The following is a 16,749-nucleotide window of genomic DNA, read 5'->3' as shown; positions in this document are numbered from 1 at the left end:
TTTGTTAAAGCCTTGAGACTGTATGATGAGTTATAACTCGTTATAGCTCAAGAAAGGGGAACACACAATAGATCTTTAAGGTCGCGGTGACTAACTCCCCTCCTAAACATTCTACATTCTACAGGTGTTCGACATATCGACCGTCTTCTGTTATGGACACACGGGGTAGTTTTTGAACATTTCTCGCGGAATTCATTAACTCAGTAGGGGTGAAAGATACCCTCTCATAACTTTTAAGTATTTCTAATTCTTGTCTAGATTATACGAAAGAATAATGAACCTTTATTCTTCCGCAAATATATCCATATGATTAGATCCATGGGCACTAAGTCAGGCGGCTTCGACGGCCAACGGCTGGGATCTTGGTTAGTTATTCAATTATTCTTGAAATTGGCTGCAAAATTTTCTGGTAACTTCAGCATTCAGAGGCGGTGCGTCGTCTTGCTGGAAAAATATGTTTTCCGGTTCCATTAAGGTCATATCATCAATAAGGGGTCCAAAGCCTACTAGTTAAAAGTGGCGAACTTTTAAACATTCTGTATTTCGAAGGGGATTATAACAAAATATCAAATGTGCTATATTTTTGAAAGGTAATTTTAAATTCTTTTCAGTTAATTAAAAAATATAGAGGGTGTCCCAAATAAAAATCAATTTTTCTGTTGATAACTCTTAAATTATTAATTTTAAAAAATTATACTTAAACCATTAAATTCTACGTAAAAGGCGCTTTGGAAATGTCTTCATAGAAATACAAAATTTTCCATAGCAAAAAAAAGTTACAGCAATTTGTTAAAAATGCACATTTTTGAAAAACACCCCGTAACTCCGAAACGGTAACAGATATTGATGTGCGGTTTTCACCATCATGTTTTTGATGAAAATTGAGCCCAGACACCAATATTAGTTTTCGTCTATCTCCTATAGAAAAGAGTGTTTCCATTTAAAATCGTCGAATTTGACCCACCCTGTACAATGAACTGGTAGACAGAAAATACATTCTAATAAACAACACAACACTAAAAATAGTAGAAGAATATACACTCACCGGCAAAAAAAACCGGCCACTAAAAACTTGTCCCAATTTCAAAGGTGGATTTCTCGCGAACCAGTCATTAGATTTTGATGATATTTTTTTTAAATTGTAAATTAATTCCTTCTTAATGGATGCTACGTCAGCAATTTTTATTCCAAATTTATTTTGAGCATATACAGGGCACAACAATAAGACGAAGTTTTTTGCCCAAACATTGTAACACCCTGTAGGGTGCAGCAGCGGTAGTAGCTATTGATAAATTAAATCACATTGTAGCCTCATCTTTTGTGAGCATTTTGTTTTTTTAATCACCACATTATCTCTGTTTGTATTGAAGATACGCTGCTTTAAAACAAACGCCTCGAAAAAAGCTTTATATTCAAATCAAACATCAGAACGTAGACGTCAACTAACTAAAACATGAAAATTAAAAAAAATGTAAAGAAATTTTAAGAGACTAATATGTAGTATCCACTCGCCTGGTGAAATTTCCCGTTACCATATACCGATTCCAGGCATTCTGGACTGTTGTTCGAAATATACCCAGGGTATCGGAGACATAACGTTGACATCGGCCATCCTCAATTAAAGCCACAATACGTTACAGATAATGGCATTTTTTTAATTTGACAAAATTCGGGCAAAAAACTTCGTCTTATTGTTGTGCCCCGTATATGCTCAAAATTAATTCGGAATAAAAATTTCTGACGTAGCATCCGTTAAAAAAGAATTAATTTACAATTTAAAAGAAAAATCATCAAAATCTAATGAGTGGTTCGCGAGAAATCCAACTTTGAAATTGGGACTAGTTTTTAGTGGCCGGTTTTTTTTGCCGGTGAGTTTATACAGGGTGTTTCAAAACAAATGCGAAAAACTTTAGGGGATGATTCCTTGTTCAAAATAAAGGGTAGTTTGCTTTATAAACGTTGGGTCAAAAGTCAACCATTAGGGAGATATCGCGGTACAAATATGGCGGAAAAATAATGTTTTTATTTTTTATCTTGAAAACGAAAAGAGATAGACTAATGAAATTTTATGGAAGCATTACTGTTATGAAAACACACTTTCAGGTAATTTTTTTACTTTTTTAAAATGACTGGAAGGGGTTGAAATAAACTACCCCTATCATTCTTTTTAACGAAATTTAAAGAAAAATCTTATCAAACACATGCAAATGCTTTAATTTGGATAGTTTAGTTTGTTTAGAAACTTTTTTACCTCTTGTGTTTTTTTGATAAAACTCAAATTAAAAAATAAAATGTAAAGCATTACACGTCAGGACAAAAAACATTTTTAGATTAAGAATCTAGTGATTATAACGATAATAATAATCATCTAGATAATAACGTATTGCAGTAGAGTAATGTCAAATAAAATAATATTAGGAACATCCTAAAAAGTAACAGCGGCCGACTAGATTTTTTTCCAAAAAAAATTACAGCTGCCCACTAGATTCTTTATCAGAAAATTTTTTTTGTCTTGACATGTAATGCTTTACATTTTATTTTTTAATTTCAAATCGGTAAGTTTTATCAAAAAAAATACAAGAGATAAAAAAGTTTCTAAACAAACTAAACTATCCAAATTAATTTTTTTGCATGTGTTTGATAAGATTTTTCTTTAAATTTCGTTAACAAGAATGATAGGGGTAGTTTATTTCAACCCCTTCCACTCATTTTAAAGTGTGTTTTCATAACAGTAATGCTTCCATAAAATTTTATTAATCTATCTCTTTTCGTTTTCAAGATAAAAAATAAAAACATTATTTTTCCGCCATCTCTGTACCGCAATATCTCCCTAATGGTTGACTTTTGACCCAACGTTTATGAAGCAAACTACCCTTTATTTTGAACAAGGAATCACCTCCTGAAGTTTTTCGCATTTGTTTTGAAACACCCTGTATACAGGGTGGCGCACCTCATCCGCCTTGGTTGATTATACGAAAACGGAATGATGTAGAAACAAAATATGTTATTGGTATATGTGGGGAGACAATATGCACAATTTAAAAGTGTTTTAAAATATACAGGGTGTTTCATAACTAAGTTTTATTTTTTCTTATGGAACACCCGGTATTTTATTTCATTTTTGGATTCTTGGGCCCAAAAAAAGGCATTTATTATAAGGATTAAATGTTTAAAATCTTTAGTTTTTGAGATATTTAAAGATATTTAAATTTGCATTGTACAATAGAATCAACTATTAACACCCTGTACATTACTTTTCAGAATTAATTCTTATGCTGAGTTTAAAGGTAGAGAAATAAACCTTACTGAAAAATGGTATTGGTTCCTTAAATTTATACAGGGCTATCAAAAGTTGCTGATTTATTTTAAGGATATATGTTATATAAAAACTTCGGTATTTCAAATGCAACACCCTGTATTTTTTTAAATAAATCGAAGCAGATTCAAATGCTCTTTCAAACTATATTAGGATTTCCTATACCAATCTAGCTGAGATTTTGAATAAAAAGCGATTTTTAAATAAAAATGCCACCAAGATGGCTGGTGTCGCCATGGCAATTTTCTAGTGACAGTTAGTAACTATTTTCAAAGTCGACATTAGTTTATGAATATTATTATTTATAATTTATACCAGTTTACTTTAATTTACCTACAATAGTTTAATAAGTAAGTATTCATTATTTTATCAAGAAAAATAAAGCAGTATCTGCTGGCGGAACGAATAGATATGTTTGACCTGGCAAGAAGGACGGACAGCAGATGGACCACAAAAATTACAGCATAGTACGCAGGAGGAATTAAGAGACTGAGATGAACCGCCGGCCTATTTAAAAATAGACATATTTATTTAAATTCAAAACATTTCTTTTTAAGACACTCTGTATACATAAACAAAATTATTGATTTTTAAAATATTATTCAGAAACTCGGGAGAGGAAAATCAGGCGACGAATAGAGATGATAGTTGTTAGATAATAGCTTTTAGACTACCATTCGAGACGCATTGGTATTATTTTGGTTCTTGAGTTTTGTGATATGGAATGTTAATAAAGGTAAAGTAAATGTTTTCTCATTATTTAACTAACGTTAACTAAATCATATTATTTTGTTTTCTTGTTGTAATTCTGTTCTAAAGCTTTTCCTTATTCATTTGATCTGACAAAGACAATATATAACATGTGTATGCATTTAATGGAATCTATTTATGCTGTAAATAATTTCAGTTTAAAAGTAATCCAAATAAAATCGTTTACTGTTCTTTCGTGCCGATGTTTGTGGTTTGTGATAATAAGGGCCTTGTTAAGTGTACTAATAATTTTCGACCGTGTATGGGCAAATATCTTAGCTCACAAAAAGGGCAAACAAAAACAATAAATAGAATAACTTATAGAATAACTTATAATTTATTAAATTATATGATATTGGCACCAAACCTTCAACTTTAGCGTCGATTCCGCAACAAGGGACTTCGTACCTATGGGTGGGGACCCGTTAAACTAACAAAAAACTCTTCAGTTTTGACCGATATAAATGTGGCATGTTTTGAATGTATTAAACTATAAACCTAGGTATGAGGACAGTTTCTATATTATTATTTCTCTTTCATTTAAGTTCAGAACAGCATAGTTAGATTCTCTGGAATAGTGATCATGGTTTTCTCTGCCGTGCTCTTTTACATGTGAATTCCAGGCAGCGTACGGCACTCCATTCATTTCATTTAATAAAATAAGTAGGGCTATTTACAAATTTAGCGTTTTATTTACATAACCTATTCTCACAATAAATCACGCGCTCACAATAAAAAAAGGAATCACAATAAAAAATATTTAACACAACGTATAGGTTCCTTTCTTTCATTTAAATTGTTTGTTATACAGTTGGTCAAAGTATTACCTCTTCAACTTTGTTGACGAATTTGGGTTGTTACACTACAAGACCTAGAAGAAAATCAAACATGAGATGGGAGCCTGATATTAGGAAATTAGCAGGTATATGGGTACTTGGGGATTAGAGGGATTTGGGTCCGCATAGCCAACAATAGATAACAATGGGCCCAACTAGCAAGAGAGTATCTAAATATGTGAAGGGGCTACACCATAATTAGAAACGATTGAATGAGCTGAAAATGAAGATGATGGCGATCTATCATGCCATTTCCGGAAATATTTTTTTGGAAAAATACATCGCTAAATTGATCTAAAATGTATTCCAGGAATTATATGGATATATCGCTGAAAGATATTAAAAAAGAAATATTATTTTACTAAACTTATATAATTTATTGCAGGATTTACATTATTTACTTTATAGTATGCTAAGGGCTGGCAAAGGTTAGTCTTGGGTCGAGATTTCCGTATGTAAGAAGAGTACAATGCGTTTATACTGTACTAAACAAAGAGAGGGCAGTAAACACGTTGCCAAACGTATGAAATATACCGAGAAACTGTGCACATCGCTAAGAGACGTGGAAGGGGATATAGCAGATTTGTCGCAGTTGACCCGTCTCGTCGACCCAATCAATACCTCTGTCAGTACTTAAAGTTCTAGGGAAAAGTGTACGTCATGCGTTTAGCTTCACGATTTAATTACGTCTCGTGATACTTGATTTGTTTATTTATTAACGAGTCGTTGTAATTTTTCATATAGCTTGAATTTTTTTAAGTGCAAGCTAGAAACACTTGCATTTTTGGTAAAAATAAGTGTAATTGAGTGGGTGTTCGATAGTGGTCGCGCTATTAGAACTCTGAATTCAAAAATCGATATCTCGAAATCTATTAGAAATAATAGATTGTAGTTTTTTTAAGAACTTTGTTAATATTTCTGCTGTATTTTCTTTGTAGACAGTATGTGAAAATCTTTATCAATAAAAAAAATTGTTATGCTCTAAAAGTAAATGGATGGATTGTTTACAATTTTTGAATGGAAAAAACAACCTTATCGAATATCTCTTATGTAAACATATTGTAAAATATCCGATCTTGAAAATAAAAAAAAAATTCAATATCTAAAGTGGTTCTTGAGTTATGATGACCTCTTATGTGTTAAAAAGTTGAGTTTTTAAATTATCGCGATTACTGACGTTTTCTCGTTATAAAAAAATGACACCCTAACGATATCCTTATAATTCCATTTCAGATGTTCAGAAACATGTCTAATGATTTTATCTAGTTATCTCTTGAAAAAAAAGTCTTTTAAAAATAAGCGGTTTGCGATCGTGATTTTACTTTACTTGATAGGGAAAGGCGTATCGGCAACGCCGCAAAAGTACACCGTCGCGCGTCGCGTCGGTTGGTCGCATTTCTCTGACTCCGACTTAATAAGATCCCTATGCGATTTACTTCCACACATGTAAATGCCGACCCAAAAGTAACAGTTGCCGGTATGCAGCACGGTATGTTCATATATATACAAAGATCATTAACTAACTTAAATTGGGAAAATAACATATCCAAATCTAGAAATACAGGGTGGCGCCTCTCATACGCCACGGAAGCTCCAAGGAGAGTATATCGTTAAGTATTTTCTTGTATCGCAAGGTAGTTTATATCGACATGAAATTTTGGCAGCATATGTAGGTTAACTGAAAGCATTTTATAAAGATATACAGAATTATACAGAGTGTACCCAAAAAAAGTTATGTATGTTAAACCAAATTGAAATTTGACCCGAAAAGTTATACAGAGTGAGACAAAATTAATATGGAACATTAGTAATTTTTAAAAACAGTGACTCCTTTATTTTAAATGGAACACCCAGTATATTTTTCCGGTGTTCAATGAGGAATTTATATATCTTCAAAATATCATTAAGGTTGCCTACACCTCACACAAAGATTTCCCTAGATATTTTCTTTTTTATGATGTTGCGTCAGTAGATCTTTATTATTTAAAAAAATCTAGGGATGGCTGTGTGATATACCTTTTGTTAATTTAACAAATATTAAACATCGTAGAGTAAAATACTCGAAGGTAATAAAAAGGTACACGTTTAAAACATATTTTAGTTATTACAGAATTAAAACTAGATATAAACCTATAATTATGTGACAAAAATGAAATGCTCAAAATGCTTCCTTTCCTGTTAACTGAATAAAATGATTGTCTTCTCAAAAGGATCTCTTCATTTTAAAAGGCATATGTGGAGTTCTACCTCAAAAAGCAGCTACAATAATTTCTCTCATATTGTCAACAATAGTTGGTCGAGTTTTGTAACATATATTCCCTTAAAAAACGTCTTTAACATATTCCCATAAAAAAACAGACTAGATAAAATCAGGGGCATTTAAGTATTCTATTAATTGGTGAATGCACACTTCATTCACCAACTAATAGAATCATATCAGTTCTTTCTGATGTAGGATAAGTTTGTTTAGGCCAGTTTTTTATAAAACAAACTTATTTCTGGAATATTGTAGAACTGTAGTTTGGCTCATAACGAAAAAGATTAAAAAACATATTTAATAAAAATGTTAGCAGATAATCTAAAAATATACTGAAAAATTAATTAAAACCATAAAATACTTTTTCAAAAAATTAAAATTTTCTCTTTAAATTTGTTAAAATATTTGTACGTAAAACTGAAATATAATTCGAACTTTTATATGTGTTTGTACGAGTATATATGTTTTATATGATACGCTAGGAGAGTTAGCAAACACGTGCTATTTGCTAAAATTAATTTGAACTTGAGAATACCGAAAACAAACTAACAATGCATTGCAATTATTGCGAAAAATAGAAAAAAATAGCGACGAATTTAGACTCTAGATGATTTTAATTAAGGACAGAGTGCGTGTGCAGCGTGCCAAGGATCGAGTATCCAATTAAAAAAAGCGTTTTATTGTTTTAAGTTAGTTACATTTAAAAAGGAGTAAAGCCGTACGCTTTTTTCAAATTGACTACAGTTTGTTTTCTATTTGAATTTAGAAATAATTACTCTTTACAGTGGAGTAAAATATAGAGGGTGGGTGCCTCTCATACGCCGCACTGAAAAAACTAATGCTTTAATGGCAAATGATTCCGCGCATTTGCCGTTTTCGCTTTTTTGTCAAGGGCGACTCCTTAAATTCAATAGCACTGCTTTTGTGCCAAACAAAACCACTGCAATTGGGGTAAATTCACCGTTTGATATTTGACATTTGACGTTTGATATTTGACGTTTGACAGGTGATAGGTTTGACGTTTGACAGATGACGTTTGACATATGACGTTTGACAGGTTTGACGTTTGACAGATGACGTTTGACGTTTGACGTTTGACATTTGACGTTTGACAGGTGACAGGTTTGACATTTGACATGTGACAGGTGGCAGGTGACGTTTGACATTTGACATTTGACGTTTGACAGCACCTCCTCCTCGCGCCTGCGCTGTACCCTCCTCCTCGCGCCTGCGCTGTACCCTCCTCCTAGCGCATGCGCCGTGCGCTCCCACCGCCTCCTCGTCCGGTGGCGGGCGCAGAAACCCCCTTCTACCCCTACTACCATGCATTTGCCTTGTTGTGCCTTTCAGACAAATGAATTACTTTCACGTCAAATTTAAGAGTTTCAAATTAAAATCCCTGCTTTTTTGGCAAATCGGATTTTAGCAGAAAATTATTGCATTTGGGCCAAATTTTGCGGGGATTCAACTTACTCCTTTCATTGGAATTAATGGCAAATGATTCCGCGCATTTGCCGTTTTCGCTTTTTTGTCAAGGGCGACTCCTTAAATTCAATAGCACTGCTTTTGTGCCAAACAAAACCACTGCAATTGGGGTAAATTCACCGTTTGATATTTGACATTTGACGTTTGATATTTGACGTTTGACAGGTGATAGGTTTGACGTTTGACAGATGACGTTTGACATATGACGTTTGACAGGTTTGACGTTTGACAGATGACGTTTGACGTTTGACGTTTGACATTTGACGTTTGACAGGTGACAGGTTTGACATTTGACATGTGACAGGTGACAGGTGACGTTTGACATTTGACATTTGACGTTTGACAGCACCCTCCTCCTCGCGCCTGCGCTGTACCCCCTCCTCCTCGCGCCTGCGCTGTACCCCTCCTCCTAGCGCATGCGCCGTGCGCTCCCACCGCCTCCTCGTCCGGTGGCGGGCGCAGAAACCCCCTTCTACCCCTACTACCATGCATTTGCCTTGTTGTGCCTTTCAGACAAATGAATTACTTTCACGTCAAATTTAAGAGTTTCAAATTAAAATCCCTGCTTTTTTGGCAAATCGGATTTTAGCAGAAAATTATTGCATTTGGGCCAAATTTTGCGGGGATTCAACTTACTCCTTTCATTGGAATTATATGCGTTTATCTCTAATGTCAAACTTTTCAGCCATGCTTTTGGTAGCAAGTCAGCGCTCTTGGCATAAGTAGCCATTGTTGCCTATATTTGCATCGTGACGCGATCAACCTTTTACGTGCGTGTTAGTATTAGTATCATCGGTCCCTTTAAACAACCAGCAAGTGGTGCATGTTTTGTCGACGAATATGAGCAGCGTGGAAGAATTTTTGGTCAAGTGGCGCCTAGAACATTTGCTATCAACATTTCAAGGTACGTAGAAACAATAAGACGTTGGTTTTTCCCTAGTAACTTACCCTAATCCGAACCATACAAAGTCAATTTTTGATTCAAATATATTTGCTGCAAATAATTGATATTGTTGTGTACTTAATTAGGTATAAATAACGCCACATACACCCAAATAACACTTATTTGCAAATATATTTGAAAGAAAAATTGACCGTATATGATTCGGGTTAAGGTGAATTTTTGTAACAAATTCCCAGTGCTTTAGTTACAAAAACCACACCTTTGTTACAAATTCGCAATGCTTTTGTCGCAAATTTCCACTATGTTGTTATAAATTCAAAGTACTTTTGTCACAAATTCGCAGTGTTTTATAACAAATTCGAAGTGCTTTTATCGCAAATTCGCAGTACTTCATAACAAAGTTGAAGTGCTTCTGCCGTAAATTCGCAGAGTTTTGATAATGATCTTTGAAGAGATTGGTATGAAGTCATGCAAATCGCAATACTTTCAAGATAAGGCTGTAGTCTTTGCAACCAGCGATTCTAAAGCGTTTATCCCAAATGCATCTTGAAATTACCCCAATTGAACCATGCATTTGGCATATATCAAGAGCATGGCGAAATTGGTTCAAGTGCGTTCGCCCTTGGGCCGATAAATTTGTTTTTTTTTCAGTGCGCGGAGGCTCCAAAGAGAACGGTAGTTTATATCGAAATGAAATTTTGGGAGCATATGTAGGTTAAATCAGAGCACTTTTTAAAAATATAGAAAGTTCTACTGAGAGTGTCCCCAAAAAAAAGTTACATATCAAAGTTGTGTTTTTTGTAACGGAACACCCTATATATTATTTGATTTTCGGATTCCGTGAGAAAAATAAAGGTGAGTTTTATAAGGGAAGTATATGACATATAAAATTTAAGGTTTTTGACATATTTAACATTTTCTAGAAATAAAGAACAATTTTTAAATTACAATAAAAGTTACCTAAATTGGAATTTACCCGGTATAGCCTAATATGTAGTTAAATTAACTATTGTACTTTAAATTAAATTAAAACTTGATCCAAAAAGTTATACAGGGTGAGAGAAACTTAATAATGAACATTGGTCACATTTAAAAGCATGTTACTCTTTTACTTTAAATGGAACACCCAGTGACGTTCCCGGAATATTTGATGGTAATGGGTTGAACTAACGAATAAGCATTCTGTGGCTCCCAAAGATATATGTCCATTTATCTATCATAGAGCATGTTACTCTTTTATTTTAAATGGAACACCCAGTATATTATTCCGATAATCAATGGAGAATTCATGTCTCTTCAAAATACTATTAAGGTTGCCTACCCCTCAGACAAAGATTTTTCTAGATATTTTTATTTACATGATTTGATCTGAATATATCTTTATTATTTGATAAAATCTAGGTGGCTGTGATATGTCTGGCGTTACTTCAACATAGCTGTCTAATTAGTCCAACTTTAACAACTAGTTATGATGTTGCGTCAGTAGATCTTTATTATTTAAAAAAATCTAGGGATGGCTGTGTGATATACCTTTTGTTAATTTAACAAATATTAAACATCGTAGAGTAAAATACTCAACGGTAATAAAATTTTAATTATTACAGAATTAAAACTAGATATAGACCTATAATTATGTGACAAAATTAGCTAGATGAAATGAAATGCTCAAAATGCTTCCTTTCCTATTAACTGAATAAAATGATTGTCTTTTCAAAACGACCTATTCATTTTAAAAGGCATATGTGGAGTTCAGCTGTGGAAAAGCAGCTACAATAATTCTCATGTTGTCAACAATAGTTGGTCGAGTTTTGTAACATAGTATCCCCTTAAATAAACGTCTTTAGCATATCCCCAAAAAAAAACAGACTAGATAAAATTAGGGGCATTTAAGTATTCTATTAATTGGTGAATGTACACTTCATTCACCAACTAATAGAATAATATCAGTCCTCTCTGATGTAGGATAAATTTGTTTAGGCCAGTTTTTTATAAAACAAACTTATTTCTGGAATATTGTAGAACTGTGGTTTGGCTTATAATGAAAAAGATTAAAAACATATTTAATAAAAATGTTAGGGGAGAATCTAAAAATATACTGAAAAATTAATTAAAACCATAAAATACTTTTTCAAAAAATTAAAATTTTCTCTTTAAATTTGTTAAAATATTTGTACGTAAAACTGAAATATAATTCGAACTTTTATATATGTTTGTCCGAGTTTTATATGATATGCTAGGAGAGTTAGCAAACACGTGCTATTTGGTAAAATTAATTTGAACTTGAGAATACCGAAAACAAACTAACAATGCATTGCATTTATTGCGAAAAATAAGAAAAAATAGCGACGAATTTAGACTCTAGATGATTTTAATTAAGGACAGAGTGCGTGTGCAGCGTGCCAAGGATCGAGTATCAAATTAAAAAAAGCGTTTTATTGTTTTAAGTCAGTTACATTTAAAAAGGAGTAAAGCCGTATGCTTTTTTCAAATTGATTACAGTTTGTTTTCTATTTGAATTTAGAAATAATTACTCTTTACAGTGGAGTAAAAATATACAGGGTGGGCGCCTCTCATCCGCCGCGGAGGCTCCAAGGAGAACGGTAGTTTATATCGAAATGAAATTTTGGCAGCATATGTAGGTTAATTCAGAGCACTTTTTAAAAATATAGAAAGTTCTACTGAGAGTGTCCTCAAAAAAAGTTACATATCATAGTTGTGTTTTTTGTAATGGAACACCTTTTTTTAAAATGTAAGGTTTTTGACATACTTAACATTTTCTGCCTTCAGCCTAATATGTACTTAAATTAACTATTGTACTTTAAATCAAATTAAAACTTGATCCAAAAACTTATACAGGGTGAGAGAAACTTAATAATGAATATTGGTCACATTTAAAAGCATGTTACTCTTTTACTTTAAATGGAACACCCAGTGACGTTCCCGGAATATTTGATGGTAATGGGTTGAACTAACGAATAAGCATTCTGTGGCTCCCAAAGATATATGTCCATTTATCTATCATAGAGCATGTTACTCTTTTATTTTAAATGGAACACGCAGTATATTATTCCGATAATCAATGGAGAATTCATGTCTCTTCAAAATACTATTAAGGTTGCCTACCCTTCAAACAAAGATTTTTCTAGATATTTTTATTTACATGATTTGATCTCAGTAGATCTTTATTATTTGATAAAATCTAGGTGGCTGTTTATGCTGGTCTGACGTTACTTCAACATAGCTGTCTAATTAGTCCAACTTTAACAACTAGTTATCATTTTGTGTCAGTTAAAACAAAAAAAATCTCAGAAATTTGCCGAAAATGCAAACTTATCCTACATTAGAGAGAATTGATATTATTCTATTAGTTGGTGAATGCCTCGGTGAATGCAGTGTGCATTCGCCAATTAATAGAATACTTAAATGCTCCTGATTTTATCTAGTCTGATTTTTTATGGGGATATGTTAAAGACAGTGTTTACAAAACTCGACCAACTATTGTCCACAACATGAGAGAAATTATTTTAGCTGCTTTTCGAGGTAGAACTCCACTCATGCCTCAAAAAATTGAATTAAGACAGTTTTCAACAAGAATACCTTGTCGAGTTGGTTTCTGGCAATGAAGCACCACATCAGTCAACAAGTTCTATTTGGTATGGAGAATTTAATCTTGGACGGATTGGTCTTAGCGAGGATCCAAGAAGAGGTTCACTAACAACGGCATTCGCCCAAGAAAACTTCGATGCTCTACGCTAGCTCATTCAAGAAGATCGACATTTCAGAAATTCCAGAAAGAAGATTCCAGAAAGAAGACCCCAAAGAATATTATCTGTAAAAAATATTTTCTCGTTGTATACCACATTTTTTGACGGAATAGCAGAAAGCAATTAGAGTCAATTTGTGTAAAAAAGTATGCACTAGTTTAACGCAGGTAACTCAAAAATATATATACAGTATTATTGAGTGGTGATAAATCCTGGATTTACTCTCGTAAATCAGAAAATAAACATCAATCATCTGTTTGGGTGTTCCGAGATAAGTTATCCATTCTCAAAACCGACAAAAGTTATCCATTGTCAAAGTGTTTCCAAAAAGATGGAAAAGACATTTGTCTCAAAAGTGGGTCTCAATAGCAACAATTCCTTTGCAAGTTCGAAGAACCGTTACTGCTGATTGGTACATATCTATTTGTTTGCCGGAAGTAGTTGCCCCGAGTTTCAAATAACCAATACTATATATAGTATATATTTTGATTCGTTAATTTATACTTTGTTAGACCTTTTACTAAGAAAATATCCTAAACCAGTAGACTCACGACAGAAAAGACCAAAAGGAAAATAATTATTCTAAATAGAGAGAACGTTTCGTTTCCGACGTTCTCTTTTTTTATTTCCGCTTCTTCTGGCTTATTGTTCCAATAAGGTTCTCAAAGAAATTGGAAAAATGGTAAATTTCCAGTCCGCGTCGCTTGCGGGTTTTTCAGAAACAGTTTTAATAAAAGCCATTGATTCTTATTAAGATTAAAATGCTTTTTCCGGTTAGTAAAAATGAAAAGTCCTAGGCTAAATTTAAATTTAATTGAAACTCTCTCATTTTGAAGAAATTGGATTTTCAGGAAAATATGTTCTGGATTGGTTGGTGCTTTGTTGGAATATTTTTAGTTCTAGATGTTTATTTTTTTAATATCTACTATACCGGGTGCGTCTCAAAGGTGGCATATAACTTTTTTATTTTTTCATATAAAAAATTGAGATTTGGCATGTTAATACATAACATACATTAGGATCGATTGGCGTATTCAATTGTTTTTGGCCCCTTCCTGTTTCACCGGAAATGACTACAACTATTGATTTTTAAATGACACCCTCAGTATATTTCTACTTTATCCGATAGAAAATGATACTTTTGACAAATTAGCTTAAAAAAATCGTATTTTAGATTTCAATCTAGAGTGTGTTATAAACACTAATTTTTAATCAAGGAGCATTAGAAAAATATATTTGATCAAGGCCGAGTGTCACGGCCTTGAATTTTTAATCCCAACACAAAAGTTTCACTTCAATAATACAGGGTGGTCCGAACTGTATTATGAAAACTTCGGCAGCATATTCTGCAGATAAAAATAAGTAGAAAAGTTCGTATAAATGTATGTCCTAAATTGCTTAATTTCGGAGATATACAGGGTGGCGCCTCTCATACGCCGCGGAGGCTCCAAGGAGAACGACAATTTGTATTGAAATGAAATTTTGTGAGCATATGTAGGTTAATTCAGGGCACTTTTTAAAAATACAGGGTGTCCCAGAAATAAGTGCAAATATTCTAAGGGGTGGTAGATCTCGATAAAAGAAACATATTTTCTCTTTATCGTTTTTCAAATAAGTCCAAAATAACGGAATTATTTTACTTTGAAAGTTTCCGAAAAAAATTATTTTTTGCTAAAATTTTGAAAACCAATGGATCTTTTCTGATTTTTTTTTCTTGTAAATTTTATCTAATACCTATGTTGCCAAATTATCAAGAAATTATGGTTTTTAACTAAAAACAAAAAAAAAATCCAAAAAATTTTTCAAAAAATTTCCAATTTTCAAAAATTTTTTTCGCAAAAAAAACCTCATAGACGTGTTTTTGGGATTGAAATATACTACCACTTAAAATATTTGCACTTATTTCTGGGACACCCTGTATCGAGAGTTCTACAGGGTGTCCCCAAAAAAAGTTACATATCAAAGTTGTGTTTTTTTGTAATGGAACACCCTATATATTAATTGATTTTCGGATTCTAGGAGAAAAATAAAAGTGAGTTTTATAAGAGAAGTATATGACTAAAATGTAAGGTTTTTGACATATTTAACATTTTCTAGAAATAAAGAACAATTTTTAAATTACAATAAAAGCTACCTAAATTGGAATTTACCCGGTGTAGCCTAATATGTAGTTAAACTAACTATTCTACTTTAAATCAAATTAAAACTTGATCCAAAAAGTTATACAGGGTGAGACAAAATTAATATTGAACATTGGTCACTTTTAAAAGCATGTTACTCTCTTATTTTAAATGGAACACCCAGTATATTATTCCGACATTTAAAGGAGAATTCCTGTCTCTTCAAAATACTATTAAGGTTGCCTACCCGTCAAACAAAGATTTTCCTAGATATTTTCATTTACATGATTTGATCTGAGTAGATCTTTATTATTTGATAAAACCTAGGTGGCTGTGATATGTCTGACGTTACTTCAACATAGCTGTCTAATTAGTTTAACTTTAATAACTAGTTATCATTTTTTGTCAGTTAAAACAAAAAAAATTCTCAGGAATTTGCCGAAAATGCAAACTTATCCTACATCAGAGAGAATTGATATGATTCTATTAGTTGGTGAATGCAGTGTGCATTCACCAATTAATAGAATATTTAAATGCTCCTGATTTTATCTAGTCTGGGATTTTTTATGGGGATATGTTAAAGACAGTGTTTAAAAAACTCGACCAACTAGAGTCGACAGCATGAGATAAATTATTGTAGCTGCTTTTTCAGGTAGAACTCCACATATGCCTTTTAAAATGAAAAGATCCTTTTGAAAAGACAATCATTTTATGCAGTTAACAGGAAAGGAAGCATTTTAAGCATTTGATTTCATCCAGCTAATTTTTGTCGCATAATATTATAGGTTTATATCTAGTTTTAATTCTGTAATGATTTAAATATGGTTTAATAATAATGGTGGTTTTAATAATTAATGGTTTAAAGGTGTATTTTTTATTACCCTTGAGTATTTTACTCCCCAATCTTTAATTTTTGTTAAATTAATAAAAGGTATATCACACAGCAACCTAGATGTTTTAATCAAAATCATAAAAATTAAAGTATCTGGGAAAATCTTTGTCTGAGGGGTAGGCAACCTTAATAATTTTTTGAAGATATATAAATTCCCCATTGAACACCGGAAAAATAAACTTAGTGTTCCATTTAAAATAAAGGAGTAACTTGCTTTTAAAAGTACTAATGTTCCATATTAATTTTGTCTCACCCTGTATATCTTTTCGGGTTAAATTTCAATTTGGTTTAACATACAATGGTAACTGTAATTAAATATCAGGCTATACAAGGTCAACTAAAATTTTGGTAGCTGTTATCGAAATTTAAAATTTACTATTTATTTTCACAAAATGTGAAATATGTCAAAATCCTTAGATTTTAGA

This window comes from Sitophilus oryzae, unplaced genomic scaffold, assembly GCF_002938485.1.
Source record: "Sitophilus oryzae breed Bouriz unplaced genomic scaffold, Soryzae_2.0 scaffold_149_pilon_pilon, whole genome shotgun sequence".
Lineage (NCBI taxonomy): Eukaryota > Metazoa > Arthropoda > Insecta > Coleoptera > Curculionidae > Sitophilus > Sitophilus oryzae.
This window is presented reverse-complemented; position numbering follows the sequence as displayed.